Source organism: Sceloporus occidentalis, unplaced genomic scaffold, assembly GCF_023333645.1.
Source record: "Sceloporus occidentalis isolate IW3139 unplaced genomic scaffold, rSceOcc1.0.p SCAF_32, whole genome shotgun sequence".
NCBI lineage: Eukaryota > Metazoa > Chordata > Lepidosauria > Squamata > Phrynosomatidae > Sceloporus > Sceloporus occidentalis.
This window is the reverse complement of record NW_028317012.1, coordinates 7,248,693-7,261,842: the sequence shown is the minus strand read 5'-3', so window position 1 is coordinate 7,261,842 and position 13,150 is coordinate 7,248,693.

The window sequence follows — 13,150 nt, the reverse complement described above, 5'->3', positions numbered from 1 at the left end:
GTAAATTGGCTACACCGGCGGAGGTAGCAGGCATTGCCACACCGCAGCAAGTGCAAGCAGGGGGAGAAACTACCCTCTCCATTTGAGGCATGATTTCAGCCAGGAAGCGAACTGGCAAAAGATGCTGGCACCACCACCAGCAGCAGCGTTGGAAAAGGAAATTGGCTACACCGGCGGAGGTAGCAGACGTTGCCACACCACAAACACGTGCAACCAGGGGGAGAAACTACCTTAAACATTACAGAGAAAAAAAATTAAGTTTCCAAGCTAAGAGCTGGGTAACCCAACTTGGGCAGATTGAATTTAAGAAAGGCAATCTGCTCCATCAGATGAGGTGCCATGCGTGAGCGCTGTGGACTCAGTATGTTTCCAGTCATAGAAAACACGCGCTCACTTTGAACAGTGGTTGGCGGAAATGATAGTAGCTGCTGCGCAACCCATGAGAGTGCAGGCCACACACTCTTCTTTTCATCCCAGTAGCTAAGAGGATCAACATTAGGCGCAGAAGGAACTTCACAGAGGTAAAGTTTGACCATTTCAGCAGCACTACTTTCCTTTCTGCTGCTAGCTCTGTCAGATGGTCCAACTATACTCCCAAGTGCCTCTTCCCAAAACACAGCTGCTCCACTCAGCTGTGTTGTGCTGCTTGTGGCACTGCTGCTGATGCTGCTGCTAGGAGTAGCAGACCACATCATCTCTTCCTCCTCCTGCACCTCTCCCTCCTCGGACAGCATTCCCATTTTACGCTGCCAGTCATGCACCTTGTTGACCAATTGCTCCCGGTAGCTACTGAGAACATTAAATTTCAAAGCTAGCTTTCCCTTAATTCTTGGATCGCAAAGGCACGCTAGCATCATTTCGGGACTCTCTTCCATTCGTTTGCGAAGGTGTACTTTTAGCAGATCCTTCAGCTTCCTGACTATGGCTGCTACGTCAGGATGTAGAGTGCCACCTTGAACAGCCTCACGGTTTCCAAGGAACACATCCATCTTGCTGCCTAGATGGGAGAACACTGGGATTACCTGGGCCAGTCTGGCAGTGTTTGATCTTAAATTTTCTGTGGCATCCCTGAATGGTTTAAGGACTGCCACTAGCTGGGCGATCACTGTCCAATCCTCCCTATTCAATGGAGATGTAATCCCAATATTGTGCTCTGAGGCAAGATTATGGATTGCCCTCTGCTGCTCCAAAATCCTCTCCAGCATGTCTAACGTGGAGTTCCACCGTGTACTGACATCCTGAAGTAGGCAGTGTACGGGAAGACCTGACCTCTCTTGCTCTTCCCTCAAAAGTTGGCTAGCCTTAACACTATGGTGAAAGTGCCCAGCGATCTTTCTGCAGCGGGACAGAACTACTGCTGCCACATTAGTTCCTTCTGACATTGCTGCCTTCACTACAAGATGGATGATGTGGGCTGCACAGCGCACACCAACAATATGACCATCTCGCAGCGCTTTCACCATATTGGCACCTCCGTCAGTTACCACAAAACCAACTTCAACATTGGTGCCCGCCTCTGCTCCCACCCAAAGGCTAAACATTTTCCTCATTGCATGCAGAATATTTTAGCAAGTGTGCTTTTTCATCCATCACTTCTGCATGGAGAAGGAAAGATCGGTAGCCTGCTGCAGCAGATTCCTTAGACACACCGGGCTGCCACCAGTGTGCTATCAAAGAAAGAAAGGCATGCTGGCCGCTAGGTGCACTCCACAAATCTGTAGTGAAATGAACAGACTGACCAGCAGCCTTGGAAAGCTCCTCTTTCACTGCTGCAACACAGGACCAATGTTCCTGCTGAAAGTGGAATGTGACGGAACTGTATATTGTGGAGCCACAGCCGCCATCAATTGTTTGAAAGGCTCCCCTTCGATCATAGAGAAGGATGCCCCTCCAACAGGGAGAAAGATAATTCGTATATTGCAAAATTTAGCAAAATTTTTTATAAAGCTTCAGGTGTTAATCAGTCATGTTGGGTATGTGGGTTTGCTATATTTGGGTATCCCTATACTAAGTCAGAAATTTCTCAAGAATTTAAGAATGGGTTTAGTTTTATAAAGCCTGAAATTGGAGATTACTCTGATAAAACAAGGAGATTGACCCTGATTAATACAGCAGATCAAGGAGGATTATGGGTACAAAGAAAGGCAGGAGAAAATTTAGTAGGAGACTCTAAATTAAATTTAATTAGCACTTGTGTCAGATATAATTTCACCGATTACGAGTCAGATGAATATTTCTGTACCAATGACTCTAATGAACTAAACGTTGCAGAAAAGGCAATGTGGGCCCCATCTTATGATAACTGCAGGAATCACAGTTTACCCCGAAGTATCTATTGGCTATGCGGTAAGTGGGCTTATAGAATACTACCCTGCAACTGGAAAGGAAGTTGCTATTTAGGGCGAGTGCTGCCTGCTTTTACCATAAGAAAGGATCTACCAAACGGAAGACTGAGAAATCGGAGACGTGTCAATGTTAAAACCAGTACGACTGAAAATGTTCTTCTATCTAAATTTCCCCAGATAGGAGTGGGATTGGCTTTAAAAAAGATAAATGAATTAGCCGAAGTATTAGATAGTGCCTTGAACTATTCCAGTGATGCCATCTCCAAATTAAATGCTGAACAAATCCAAATTAGAATAATGGCCTTACAGAACAGAATGGCTGTGAGGATCGTCTTACCGGAAGGAATCCAGGATGCAGGAAAGGAACACGCTTGCTCAGTACAGGACACGCACAAGGGGCCTGAGGAGGATAACAGGGCACTTGGCAGTGTAGCTGTAAGCACGGGTGATCTGGACGGAGCCGTTAAGCAGACCAGGGTCAGGATACCGGAGGTTCTCAGAGTCGTTAGGATAGCCGGGGTCAGGATGCCAGAAGTACACAGGAGCCGTAAGGATAGCCGAGGTCAGGATGCCAGAAATATACGATAGCCGTTTAGCAGACCGGGGTCAGGATGCCAGAGGTACTCAGAGTCGTTAGGATAGCCAGGGTCAGGATACCAGAAGTTCACGATAGCCGTTGAGCAGACCAGGGTCAAGATACCAGAAATAACACGAACAATAATGTAACACAGGAGGGGGCTCAATAAGTACGGAAGCACCAGTACAACTGAGCACCGGTGGATGAGTGAGAGAAGTTTAAATAGCCCGGGGAGGCGTTCCCCGGCGTCTCTGACGTAACCGCGTCCACCGTCGCCATAGCGGCGGTCAGCCGCATAAATATTCATGAAGCGGCCGCGCGTGTGAGCGGCTGCTTCATGTAGCAGGGAATGGTGCCGGCGTTTCTGCCGGGAGGACAGAGCGGAACCTCCCCGCATCTGCCAGGTAGGTGCCTTACAGGATCCCCCCGCAAGACGCTACCTCTGGGGGCGTGGAGAACCCGGCTTGAGAGGATGCAACCTGTGGAATCTGCGAACACAGACAGGGGCATGCACCTGATCTGCCGGTTCCCAGGTTCTTTCTTCTGGGCTATACCCCTTCCAGTGTATCAGATATTCCAAGTGCCCACGATGGATCCTGGAATCAACAATCTTTTGTACCACATACTCCTCAACCCCATCGATGACAACGGGAGCAGGCGGAGGAGGTACACGATCAGGAAAAGGGTTGGCTACCCATGGCTTAACTAGAGACACATGGAACACGGGATGGATTCGACAAGAAGCGGGCAGTTTCAGCTGCACTGTCACTGGATTGATGATCCTTGTGATGACATAAGGACCGATAAATTTAGGTCCTAATTTTTTCGATGGCACCTGCAGGCGCAGGTTACTTGTGGACAACCAGACTTTGTCACCGCAGCGGTAGGTAGGTGGGCTAGATCTGTGACGATCTGCATATAACTTGTATGTTTTACGAGCCTTGATTAGGTTTTGTTTCAGGGTTCGAAATTGTCTGGTGAGGGCGGTGATTCGGTCCATAATTCCAGGGACCGTAGGTCCGGTGGGTAGGCCCGGAATCATGGTAGGATGGTAGCCGTAGTTTGCAAAAAATGGTGACATTTGTATGGAACGTTGTTTTTGATTGTTGTAGGTAAATTCCGCAGAAGGGAGGAACTGGAGCCAATCATTCTGGAGGTGAGTGGTATAACATCTCAAATATTGTTCCAATATTTGGTTTAAACGTTCTGTCTGACCGTTGGTCTGAGGATGAAAGGCCATGGACAGCGTGGGACGAATGTGCAGATTCCGACAGAAGATCTTCCAGAAGCGTGATGTGAATTGTACCCCCTGGTCCGAAGTGATGGTCTGTGGTAATCCATGAAGCCGAAAAACTGTATTCAGGAACAAGGTTGCCGTGGTTGCTGCTGAGGGAATACCGATGGTGGGAATAAAATGTGCCATTTTAGTAAATCTGTCTACCACCACCATTATTGTGTCATGTTTCTTTGAGGGTGGTAGATCTACAATAAAGTCCATAGAAATCTTTGACCAAGGAACCGACGGAATAGGTAACGGGCGGAGGAGGCCTGCTGGTTTCCAGTGTGTGGTCTTGGTTCGGGCACAGGTGGTACATGAGCAGACAAACGAGGTAACGTCTCGGTCCAGTGAAGGCCACCAAAAATGACGTCGAACGAGATCTAGGGTCTTCTTAATACCCCCATGTCCAGAAAGGAGGGAGTCATGACAGGTTTGTAGTACCCTTAGACGGGCCGGACGTGGTACAAATATCATTTTACGATAGTAGAGAAGGTCCCTGGTACGACGGACAGGAGGATGTGTTCTTGGGATTGGCACGCCACGGGATGAAGTACGGATGTAGTCCATAAGAGGTGGTTGGTGAGTGAGAAATAAGTTAGATGGAAGAATGGTATCAGACTGGCTCTTAGGGTGATCTGATGTAACTGGTATTCGGGACAAGGCATCTGCTTTAATATTTCGGGATCCAGGGCGGTAGGTGATGTGTAGATTAAACCTTGTAACCTGTCTCGGGCACAACCTACGTGCAGAACGGAGATACTCGAGGTTCCGGTGGTCGGTATAAACCGTCACGGGGTGTATGGTACCTTCAAGAAGATGACGCCAAGCCTCCAGTGCCTGTTTGATGGCCAACAATTCTCTATCCCCCACACTGTAGTTCATTTCTGAAGGGGTGAGTTTGCAAGAGTAATAGGCTACTGGGTGTAGACTCTGTTTTTCTCCATGTCTCTGGGACAAGATTGCCCCTACAGCTACATCCGAAGCGTCTACCTCCACATAAAAGGGTTCAGCAACGTTGGGTTGGATGAGAATAGGAGCCGTGGTGAAATACTGTTTCAGGATGTCAAAAGCCTTCTGAGCGTCAGATGTCCATGCGAAACGAGAGGACTGGCGAGTAAGTCTCGTGATGGGTGCGATAACATGAGAGAAATTTCGAATGAATTTGCGATAGTAATTCGCGAAGCCGATGAAGCGTTGGATCTCTTTTTTATCAGAGGGTATCGGCCATTCCAGTATTGCTGACACTTTCTTAGGATCCATTTGTAGATTTCCCGGCGTGATAATGAACCCCAGGAACTCTACCCGGGAGGATTCAAATTGGCATTTCTCTAGCTTAGCATAGAGGTGATGTGAGCGTAGGCGTTTGAGGACCAGTTTAAACTGGTCCCGGTGTTCAGACAGAGTTGATGAGAAGATGAGGATGTCATCCAAATAGACTACCAGGAAGATGTCAAGATAGTCCCGGAACACGTCATTTAGGAAATGTTGAAACGTCGCGGGGGCATTGCATAACCCAAAAGGCATTACGAGGTACTCAAAGTGTCCATAGCGACTTCGAAAAGCGGTCTTCCACTCGTCTTCCTCCCGTATGCGAACAAGATTGTAGGCCCCCCGGAGATCAATTTTAGTGAAGATGCGTGCATCTTTCAGTCGGTCCAGAAGTTCGGGAATAAGAGGCAACGGATATCTGTTCTTTATAGTGATTTTATTTAGTTCACGATAGTCAATGCAAGGGCGTAAGCTGCCATCTTTTTTTTCTACAAAAAAGATTCCAGCACCGGCGGGGGAGGTAGACGGACGAATAAAACCCGTGGCTAAATTTTCTTGGATATAGTCTTTGAGATAACGTAATTCAGGTTCCAACAGCGGAAATATTCTGCCAAAGGGAATTGGAGCTCCTGGGAGAAGATCGATAGGACAATCATAAGTCCTTTGGGGAGGAAGAGAGTCGGCTCCCTTCTTATCAAACACGTCACTGAATTCTGCATATTGCTTGGGGAGACGTATGACCGGAGGAGAGGATGAATCGCCAGGGAGTAGCAGTAGTGATTGGCGATCGGAGAGACAACGAGTGCGACAAAAAAAAGATTGCAAAGAGAGGGTGCCCGTGGCCCAGTTTATCGTAGGATTATGAAGCCTCAGCCAGGATAGTCCAAGAATAATTGGGAACATAGGTGATGGGATCAAGTCAAAGTTCAGATGTTCCATATGATTATTTCCCAGTAGTACCTGGAGTCTTGGTGTTTCTTGGGTGATGGGTCCAGAGGATAGCGGAGCGCCATCTACTACTTGGATATGTATTGGAGCTGCTTTGGTCAATGTTGGTATGTGCAGTTGCTTGGCAAAGTCTTGTTCCATAAAGCAGCTACTGGCACCGGAGTCAACGATGGCAGACACTGTAGTAGAATTACTGGTCCACTGCAAAAACAAAGGGATGGATAGGTGAGGGGACCCGCCTTTAGGAAATGAACTCAAGCAAACTTTAGTGTGTGTGGGCTTACCCTTAGGAGGGCGTCGAGGACAGGAGTAGATCAGATGCCCGGGTTGCCCACAGTAGAGGCACAGATTGTTCATCCTGCTGCGGGCTTTTTCTGTTTCAGACAATGGGCCACGGGCCAATCCGATCTGCATTGGTTCTTCCGCGGGCATGGTTGCTGCAGGTTGGATTGCCGGTACAGCAGGAGGAAAGTGACGCCTCGGGGTAGTAACGGATGAGGCAGCGCGCTCCAGGCGTCTTTCCCGCAATCTGCGATCCAGCTGAATGACCAGATATATTAAGTCCTCTAACGAATCGGGGATGCCCACACGGGCCAGTTCATCCTTTAAGCTCTCGGATAGACCCAGACGGAATTGGTCCAGAAGTGCTGGTTCATTCCAATTGCTTTCAAAAGCCAGGCTCCGGAATTCTGTGACGTATTCCTCCACAGGTCTCTTGCCTTGGCGTAACGCACGTATGGCTGCTTGTGCAGAGGTGGAACGAAGTGGGTCGTCAAACAGGGTATCCATAGCATGACTGAAATCAGCCCAGGAATTCAGGACGGAGTTGTTAGTGTGAAGCAAATGATGGGCCCAGAGTTGGGGTTCACCAGAGAGTAAGGAGATCACAGTTCGTACTTTAACATGGTCAGAGGCGTACGTTCTGGGTTGTAGTGAAAACAGGATCTGGCAGGAGGTCATGAAGGTGCGATAACGAGTTCTGTCCCCAGAGAAACGTTCAGGTAAAGGCACCTTAGGTTCAGGAGCAGTAGCACCAATTTCCTCCATCACCGGGGGCGGAGCCGTTCCAGAAGGGGATCTCCCGGAGGTAGGTAGATTTGTCTTAAGTTCATGGAGTTGACGCTGCATGTGTGCATGGCTAGTTTGGAGGTCTTGAAGAGAACGAGTAAGGGTGGCAATTTGTCCCGTGAGAGCCGAGAGAGCGTCAGCAATTCCTGCGGATTCCATGTTGAGGCTCAGTTGTTCTGTGAGGATCGTCTTACTGGAAGGAATCCAGGATGCCGGAAAGGAACACGCTTGCTCAGTACAGGACACGCACAAGGGGCCTGAGGAGGATAACAGGGCACTTGGCAGTGTAGCTGTAAGCACGGGTGATCTGGACGGAGCCGTTAAGCAGACCAGGGTCAGGATACCGGAGGTTCTCAGAGTCGTTAGGATAGCCGGGGTCAGGATGCCAGAAGTACACAGGAGCCGTAAGGATAGCCGAGGTCAGGATGCCAGAAATATACGATAGCCGTTTAGCAGACCGGGGTCAGGATGCCAGAGGTACTCAGAGTCGTTAGGATAGCCAGGGTCAGGATACCAGAAGTTCACGATAGCCGTTGAGCAGACCAGGGTCAAGATACCAGAAATAACACGAACAATAATGTAACACAGGAGGGGGCTCAATAAGTACGGAAGCACCAGTACAACTGAGCACCGGTGGATGAGTGAGAGAAGTTTAAATAGCCCGGGGAGGCGTTCCCCGGCGTCTCTGACGTAACCGCGTCCACCGTCGCCATAGCGACGCGGCGGAATCCAGGCGGCGGTCAGCCGCAGAAATATTCATGAAGCAGGGAATGGTGCCGGCGTTTCTGCCGGTAGGACAGAGCGGAACCTCCCCGCATCTGCCAGGTAGGTGCCTTACAATGGCTTTGGATTATATTTTAGCATCTAAAGGAGGCGTGTGTGCTTTAGTTAAAGATCATTGCTGTGCGTTTATCAAAGACAGAAGTGGGGAAATAGAAACTGACCTAGATAAAATTGGAGTAATCCAGAAAAAACTACGTCAATGAGGAATGGGATCCATTTGGCCTTGAAAGATGGCTCGGTTCACTTCGAGCAAAACTGGTGACTGGTATGATTGTGGCTTTGTTTGTTATTGTATGTGTGTATGTTTTCTTTCTACTAATTAAGGCGCTGAGTGTAAAGTGTACTGGCACTAGCCACGCAATGCCTTTGTTGGAAGGTGAAGAATCCCCCGATTTTAAAGACCCGGAAACTCTGGATAACACATTGTATGATCCACATGAAAAGGAATTAATGGACGCATGGTTCGCTATGCAACGAGCTCCATCTCGTCCAAAAACAAATTATTGATTACTTAACAGGATCTGTTAAGAATAAAAAGGACTGTGAATATTGAATATGTGCCTTCAGCTTCTCAGCAGATATTTTTATGTTAACCCTGAGTGTCCTTTTCTGTGCGACTCTATGTGCAATGAAAGGTTAAGAGTGGACAGGTGGTTGGCTATTTCTTGCTCCAAGTAACATAGTAACATAGTAACATAGTAACATAGTAACATAGTTCATAAGGTTGAAAAAAGACCAAAGTCCATCAAGTTCAACCTATATACATATTGTGTCCCTACTGTGTTGATCCAGAGGAAGGCAAAAAACCCTTATGAAGCAGATGCCAATTGCCCCATACCAGGGGGAAAATTCCTTCCCGACTCCAAATATGGCAATCAGAATAAATCCCTGGATCAACGTTCTGTCCCTATTAATCTAATATCCATAACTTGTAATATTATTGCTTTCAAGAAACACGTCCAGGCTCCTTTTGAACTCTTTTATTGAGTTTACCATCACCACTTCCTCTGGCAGAGAGTTCCATAATCTCACCGCTCTTACTGTAAAGAACCCCCGTCTGTGCTGGTGTAGAAACCTTCTTTCCTCCAGCCGTAGAGGATGTCCCCTTGTTATAGATACAGTCCTGGGTATAAATAGGTCCTGGGAGTGATCTCTGTACTGTCCCCTTATATATTTATACATAGTTATTAAGTCCCCCCTAAGCCGTCTTTTTTCCAAACTAAATAACCCCAATTCTGATAATCTTTCTGGGTACTGTAGTCCTCCCATTCCCCTTATTACTCTGGTTGCCCGTCTTTGAACCCTCTCCAGCTCCACTATATCTTTCTTGTACACTGGTGCCCAGTACTGTACACAGTATTCCATGTGTGGTCTGACTAGTGACTTGTACAGGGGTAGAATTATTTCCTTGTCGTGGGCATCTATGCCCCTTTTGATGCACCCCATGATTTTATTTGCCTTAGCAGCAGCTGCCTGACACTGGTCGCTACAGGTAAATTTACTGTTAACTAAAACTCCTAAGTCCTTTTCCATGTCAGTCGTCCCCAGTGTTTTCCCATTTAATACATATTCCCAGCCTGGATTTTTCTTCCCCATGTGCATAACCTTACATTTATCTGTGTTGAACCTCATCTGCCACATCCCAGCCCAAGCCTCCAACCTATGCAGATCCATTTGTAATCGTGCGCTGTCCTCTATTGTGTTAACCACGTTACAGAGCTTAGTATCGTCTGCAAAGATTGATACTTTACTATGCAATCCCTCTACAAGGTCATTAATAAATATATTAAAAAGAATAGGACCCAAAACTGACCCCTGTGGTACCCCACTAGCAACAGTCACCCACTCAGAGTATGTACCATTAATAACCACCCTCTGTTTCCTATCACTGAGCCAGTTACTTACCCACATACACACATTCTCCCCCAGCCCAAGCATTCTCATTTTATGTACGAGCCTTTTATGTGGCACCGTATCAAATGCTTTGGAAAAATCAAGATATACGACATCCAGCGATTCACCCCGATCCAGTCTTGAGCTCACCTCCTCATAAAAGCTGATCAGGTTAGTTTGACAGGACCGATCCCTTGTAAACCCATGCTGATATGGAGTCATACACTTATTTTCATTGAGATACTCCAAAATAGCATCTCTTAGGAAACCCTCAAACAGTTTACACACAACAGAAGTTAAACTAACAGGCCTATAATTCCCCGGGTCACTTTTTGTCCCCTTTTTGAATATTGGCACAACATTTGCTATGCGCCAGTCCTGGGGAACAGACCCTGTCACTATAGAGGTCCGGGTCACTATAAGTTAAAAGAAACTGACCAAGTCCATTCAAGGACCACAATCAGAAGTGATTGATCATCTCAGCTGCAAACATGGTCTTTGCCATAAACTGACCATAATAGGATGAATGGTTTTCTGTATCTTTCTGTGTGTATATTTCAGGACACTGATTATTTGCCACGTAGACAGATTTTAGCACGTAGCTGTCTTGTTTGTAAAAGTATATAAGACATGTGTTGTTTTCATTGAGAGAGAGTAGTCTGGCTGATGACACTCCCTCGTGTGCACGAGCAATAAAATCTGCTTATTCAACTCTTTTGGGAAGAATCTGTGTCTCAAAGTTACTGAGCATTCACAGTAGCAACAGGTGACAAGCTGACCCTAGGCCCCTATGCAGGAACTGTGGAGAATGGGGCCACCTCACCGCTAGCTGTGATAAGTCCCAGTTGTGCAATGGATGTGGCTAGCCAGACCATGGATATAAGGACTGCCCTTTTAAGCCCCTGCATTCCTGGGCAGATAATATGGATATTAGATCCAGGTCAAGTAAGCCCTCCTCTACAGCTGACCCGAAAGAGCCTGTAATGGTGATGCCGCCACTAGATGATCCTGCTGTGCTGGTTGCAGTGGAATCAGTAATGCCAAGAAATCAGACGAAGGAACTGGCTGTTTCAGGTGCAATGGATCCCTCCCCAGTGTAAATCCCTGTGTAGGTCCTTCTACTAGCCATGAGAGTCACATTCCTGTGGAAGACCTTGAGAGCAGTCCTGACGACAGAGGTGGAAAGTCCAGCAGTGAGATATCACCATACACCCTGCGCATACGATTGCTCTGATGGAAGTCTGGTGGCGTATCCAGCTGGTTCCATGTCTAAGAGGGGGGTCTGACAGTCAGTCCTGTTTAGCACCCCTTCTGGAGGCTGAAGTGGAGGTCCTGGGCGACAACACGGAGGAGAAATCCAAAGTAGAGTTTTCCGGGAACCCTGGAGATGACAGAGTAAAATCATCAAAGCGGAAGTCAGAGCTACGAGACCTTCCGGAGTCATCTGTCTGGAAGGTGGCTCGAAGCATACAGAGCTGTGCAGGTGTTGCTGAGATGGGACTTGCACTGTCTGATCCTTTTTACATCATTTACAGCAGCATGTCAGAAGTTTCATACTATGAAGGTCAAGGAATGCTGATAAAACACAGTAGACCTCTCACACTGGATCTCATTGTTGCCTCACTTAATGTGAGGAGTCTGAGGAGCCCTATCAGAAGGGCTGCTTTATTTGCATATTTACAGACTCTAAATGCGGAGATAATTTTCTTACAGGAGTGTACAGTAGATCATGGACTGTTTTATGGACATTTAAAGAAGGACTGGATCGCTGGGCCCTCTTACTGGTCCGGGTCAAATGATAATAAAGCCGCTGGGGTTGGAATCCTTTTTAAGAACAAAAATGTGGTTTTAAATTCTATTAATGAAATTGCTCCCAGGAGAGCAATTTTAATTGATGTGGTTTTTAAAGGTTTTAATGTACAGTATTTGCTTCACCAGTTAGAAATGAAAGAATGGAAATTTTCGAGCGTATCTCCTTCTTTGCTAAAAGTTGTTACCCTCTAATAGTTGTAGGGGATGGCGGCGCCAGAAAGACCCAAGTCAGATTTTTTTTGACTGGTGAGAAACCAAGTCCAAGATTAAGAATTGTTTTATTGTTGCTGGCAAGAGGAAGAAAAAAGAGAGCAAACAAGTTTTTAAAGATCTTAATGTACGTTTGCAAACTCTTTTTAAGTTAAAGAAGGAGATTAAATGGTTTTACATTTTAAAGGCAAACAAATTATTTTTAATACCCGGGTAAAGCACTTGGAGGAAGGGGAGAAGTGCACTCGCTTCCTTTTTAAACAAATATAAAAAAGAGAGACCTAATATAAGAAATGGAAGGCCAGTCCTCCATTGCGGGCATTTTCAAAGTGTCACAAGAGTTTTACCAAAACCTTTTTAATGAGAAAATTATAGATCGTTCCAGATACTCTGGGGGCCATAACTAATGTTTAAGGATCTGATGATCAAGTGGGTTTAAGCAGAAAGCTCTCGTTAACCGAATTGCATGATGCAATTAAAATCTTTTCTGCTGGTAAATCCCCAGGATCAGATGGAATCCCTATTGAATTTTACACATGTTTTTAGGAACTTTTAAAGGATGATCTTTTTAATATTTTTATAGAAACGTTTAATACCCAAGAATTACCTCTTTTCCTGTAGAGGGATGATAGATTAAAATTAGAGAACTGGAGACCTATCACCCTACTGAATGTTGACTATAAAATTATGGCCAAGATTTTAGCTAACAGAACTAAAGCTAACAAAAGCTGTAATAGAGAAGGTCATTCACCAGATCAGATCTGTGGTATCCCAAGACGTGCTATGTGGGAACACCTCAATTCGTGATCTGATAGGCTAGGTTTCCACTTGGGTTTTTGTCCTGCGTTTTTTTTCTTGATGAAAAACGCCAAGAAAACTGCCACTGCATTTTTCTGCGTTTTGGCGTTTTTTTCTGGAGTTTTTTCTGGCGTTTTAGCCTTTCTGTGGAAATTGCTTTTTTTGACC